Here is a 5,306-nt window from a genome sequence, read left to right as displayed (position 1 = left end):
ATCTTTGCTTTTCTAAGGTCTTTTGGAAGAGGAGGAAGTGTGAGGCTCCAGGGCAGTCTCTGCTTTTCCTGTGTTTCCCTGGAAGAAGAGAGAGTGTCACCCACCCATGCCCCCACTGGGTCATTATCTTTCCTGTGTGCTGTATACCTTTCTAAATTCTTTCAGTATGCTTTTGTTCTTTGAAACAAGGTCTCAAGATTTATTCCTGGTTAGCCTCAAACTCTCAGCTCTCCTACAGGTTAGTGCCACTGTGCCTGGAAAGTTTTTATTTATTTTTTGTGTGTGCTAGTCCTGGCCCTTTGAGGGCCAGGGCCTAGGTACTGTTCCTGCAACTTGTTTTTTCCCCCTAAATGCTAGGGTTTTACCACTTGAGCCACAATACCATTTCTAACTTTTTCTGAATAGTTTCTTTACTTCCCAGGCTGGCTTCCTACAGTAATCCTCAGATCTCAGCCTTCTGAGTAGTTAGGATTACAGATGTGCCCCACCAGGGCTCAGCCCTGGTGAACTCCATCACTTACTAATACTCTTGTTACATCCTCATTCTAGCATGATGTCATGTAGGGATCTCCCACAGAGGGCTTTTACCAATATGAAATTATTGCATTGGCTTCAGAAAAAGTCAGATTGAGCATTTTATGATCCAGATTCACCAGAATAAAGCTTAACTCTTCTGTACTTCAATCATGTAAGTTTGGCCTAAAAAAATCGGTTTGTTTTTCTGGAGCTACTCATTTCAGTGCCCCATGGGTGTGTCTCATAGCTGAGAACAATCAGCAAGATTAAGTTACTTTAGGAGCTCTTGATTGACTTCCCAGAATTTCCTCTTCCTATCACAAAACAACATTCTGCACACATTCAGTGTAGCTTAGTCCTGGGGAGCCAGGGAGGAGTAGATTTTGGGGAATAAGATACATTAAAAAAACTATTTCACATGTAAATGACTAATTGGTACTTTTAGCCTCCCTACTGTCTTTATGGTTTACTTTAACCAAAGCTGTCAAAACAGATATTCTTCTTTCCTCCAGGTTCTGCACTTAAAGAGGTGCTTAGATTATTTTGATCTTTGGAGATCAGTTGTACCAAATTAGTGCTAGGGAGTGGGGTGGGTGAGGGGAGATATTTTACCCGAACTGAGGTTTTGTTTTTTTTTTTTCAATACAAAATGATTTTGGTCTGGATAGTTGTGGTCATTGTATTTAAGTATGGTACTTGTTTTTAAGGACCACAACTTGTCTTATTTCTACATAAATACTTTGTAGTAGCCTGACAGTTCAGAGGTTTATAGATTATAGATCAGGAACTAACTGTGGTATACACCCATTCCCTTGGGCCAGTCTGGTGGATGAAACTCCCCGTGTGAGTTAAACAGAACTGCAGTTCAATTCAGTAGGACTCGCTCCGCAGTCCTTTTATCCAAGGCCAGCAATTTTTTTTTCTGGAAGGGCAAATGTTAGCCTTTGTGATTTGTGGGTTGACAGGTAGATCAGAGATGACAGAAATGGGCAAGATTGTGCTCTGATAAAGCTTTATCTACAAAAGCACAAGTTGGGCTGGATTTGATGAAGTGGTTTGTAGTTTGCCAATTCCTGCTTCTTTTTAATAGATCAGCCACTGTACTGTAATTATGTATAACTTGTCTGTCTCCTCCATAAACCATATACTTCTTCCAATAAAGAATCTCCACTGGGGAAAGAAAAGAATCTCTACTGTTAATTTTTTTTTTAAAAAAGAAGTTGATCCATTGAACAACTCATCAGAAAAATATTCAATCCACACAGAACTCAGCAGTGGTGCTAAAACAAGTGGGCTTAATGAAAAATGGGATATTTACATCATCTCCAAACATTTCCCCATAATATACTTATTAATTCCAAGAGGAAATAATAACTTTTATGCACAGAAATCTGGCAGAAACTCCCTTAATCAAGTGACCAAAGCTAATATACTGTACCTCATAAAGAGATAAATGAACACTCTGCTTTTCTTCTGCAATAATCTTGTTAAACATAATGATCATAATCCAGTCCTGGGAAAGAAACAGGTAAACACAGACTTAGGGACACAGTGTATAATGTTTGTCCTGTGCTCTTCATAAATGTTAATGTCATGAAAAATAAATATCAGAGAACTGAGCTAGAAGAGAAAAGAACAGAAGATAAAATGTGACAAGTGAAGGTGATACATGATATATGATTTTTACTTTTATTAAGGATATTACTAGAAAGATTGGCGGTCTGATACAGGAATACAGACTGAGGGGTATTTTGCATCGAAATCTAGGGGTACACAGTCACATCATGCACCTAAGGTGACCAAGTGTTTGATTTGCCTGAGATTGGTGGAACTCCTTATGACAACTTGGAATAAAATCAACAGAGCCCCAGGGAAACTGGGAAGAGTGGATTATACTAATGACAACAGACAAAAGATTCAGGACAAAAATGTGTGTGTGTGTGTGTGTGTGTACATGTGTGTACATGTCTGTGTATATGTGTGTATAAAAGACAAATGGGACTAGGGGTAAAATATCCATGTTAATCTTCAACTATCAAAATTAATACTGAAAAGAACCCAACTTAGTTTAAGAAATGTCCATCAGAGTGCATGCGTGTGTGAGTGTGGGTGAGTGTGTGTGTGTGAGTACGTGTGAGTGTGAGTGTGTGTGAGTGTGAGTGTGTCTGCATCTGCGATGGCAGTGCATGATCAGGGTGACCTGCCTTCCCTGTGTTGTGGAATGTTGCTTACATAGAAGCTCTTCTTAAAATTTCTCTGTCCCTTGTCTCTCTCTGTTTGCCATATTTTTAGACTCAAAAAACACAAGTCAATCAGAGCATGCCTGGAAATCAATTATTAGTTAGTCACTGACTATATGTGGGCACTTTCTCTTAGGTAACTGCTTTCAGTCCTCTTCCTCTCCACCACCAGTCTGGAATGACTGTTACTAACCTCAGTTTGCAGCTGGAACAGAAAAGCAAGTTGTAAAGAGGTAGAACAACTTGAACAAGCACAGGCAACTATAAAATGGGCAGGGTGAAATTCAAAGCAGTTCCAAATACTGGGAGACAGCACAAAGGCCCGCCCATGGGAGTCAGTTAAATGACATGTCCTTCCCCACTGGTGAATATGAAGAAATATTTACAAATGGGGGTATGTGACAATGATAGTTGGTTAAGTCACAATAGCAAGCTATCTTCAGTGTGTGTTATAAATGAATCATGTTTAATATCCACAGACATGTGCATTTGCAAAACTACATAATGGAAAAGTCAAGGATGGTGCATAAGAACCACCTGGTAAACTTGTAAAAATGAATATTTCAGTGTCAACGGATTCATAGCACAGTATATGGAAATAGGTAGAAATCAGGCTATCTTAAACCTTAGGAAGTAGAAACTATTACCTTTTAACTCCTAATGTATTTCCTACTGCATGGCTATATCTGAACAGACATGTACCCCTCTTATACTATTAAAATATGCTTTTAAGCCATGCCCAATAGCAATCTCATTACTACAGGCCTGCAGCTGCTGGGCACACCCTGGCAGCAGGTGGTCACCTTGGAATCAAAATGCTATAGAGCCACAATTAAAGTCCCTCCTGGCTGGTGTCAGGTGTAAGGTCAAGCCCAGGCCTTAGTTTCTATGTATGAGGCTCATCTGTGTTTCTAGAAACAATGGCTGTAGTATTGCCAAAGAAATAGCTGTCAGGGAGACCCGCACTCAGCAAACAAAGGCAGGGCAAGGCCTCCTGAGACAGAGAGGGCACCAGAAATTCCCGTAACTAACTGGTTCCTAAAACAGGTTTGCTAGCTTTCTTTTGCATCTGTGTTAGTGTGCAGCTTGCCTTCACCTTGGGATGTGTCCTCTGTCAGGTCAGTATCCATGCCAAAGCCCAAATGCCATGCTGTCTTGACATTATTTCTGCCGCATGAATCCTCCCTTCCTTTAACCTCAGCTTCCTGCAAAATCATAGGACATGGACAACACATAGACGAGTTCTCTGCCTCTGTGTAACATGAATGACCTATAGTCTAATTCTCAAGAGTTCTCCCCCACCCCAAACCACACCCCCGTGAAACTCCATGAGTCTGGCTTGTGTTCCTGTTGGTGCTCTGGTTTTCTGAGCTTCTTCCAGAATCATCCACTAAGTTCCATGGTAAGCATCTTCTAGCCTATTTCTCCAGCTTTTCCCAAATCATTCCTACGAACCAGTTCCAAAGGCTTAAGCACCCCAAAGTCAGTCAAGCTTCGTCACAGCAATGACTACACTTCTCCTGTCACCATTTTTTCTGTTGTTAGTTTACTTTCTTGTCACTGTGACAGAACATCTAACATAAGCAACTAAAGAGGAGAGACTTACTTTGGTTCATGGTTTCAGAGGTTTCAACTTATCACAGCAGGGAAGGCAAGGCAAAGCTGAACAGTTGACATCACAGCAACCAGGAGGCTGGACAGACCAGCAACAGGAAGAAAGGAAGGAGCCATCTCCCCTTCCCCAACCCCCTCCCCTGCAGTGAACTACTTCTTCCAAGTAGGATCTACCTCATAAAGCTTCTGGAGTCTTCTAGAATAGCACCTCCAGCTAGGGAGCAACCATCCAACACATGAACCTTTCATATTCAAGCCCTAAACACTTGCCTGCTGTATCCAAGATTGTAACCCTCAATATGGGATCCACTCTTGCCGCTCTGCCTTCATCTGACATATTACAAGTTCAGCTTATTTGGAGATAGTGTTTGCTGCCTTTTGAGTATAAGCTAAGTCAGTATAGAAATTTTTATGTTTTCACAGCGATCTTTTTAGTGCCTAGAATATGTACTGGAATTTTGTAAGTTCTAGATACAAAATGCACTGCATTTGGTTGGAAGACGCCAGTGTGAGTGCTGGAAAAAACCTTTGGGATTCGTGCATGTAAAGAGGCCGTTACTGTTTCCAGACTGGAGGGGCTTTTGTGTCCTCATTGCCCTTTCTTTTGAAGGCCCCACCTCATGCTTTTAGTAAAGGAATTTAAATATGCTTACCTTTCCCGTGAAGTATCATTTGGGCTGGATATTTGTCAAAGGAACATTACAGTTTCACTTTTGGGATCATGTGGCAATGAATAACTCATTTAATTTACAATTGGCTCTTATTTCCAGCAGTCATCAGACAATTTCTTGTTGCGCTCTCTGTCAGAGTCATATTAGGGATTCAAGGGAAACAAAACCTAACCTTAAAATTGTTTTGAAATGCAACAAAATGCTTCTGAGCAATCAATCCCACAGTTAATGGAATTATCTATGCCACGGGCCCATTTACCTAAGT

Source organism: Megascapheus bottae, chromosome 13 (assembly GCF_031878675.1).
Source record: "Megascapheus bottae isolate mThoBot1 chromosome 13, mThoBot2.hap1, whole genome shotgun sequence".
Taxonomy (NCBI): domain Eukaryota; kingdom Metazoa; phylum Chordata; class Mammalia; order Rodentia; family Geomyidae; genus Megascapheus; species Megascapheus bottae.
The sequence above is the reverse complement of the archived record's forward strand: the minus strand, read 5'-3'. Positions refer to the sequence as shown.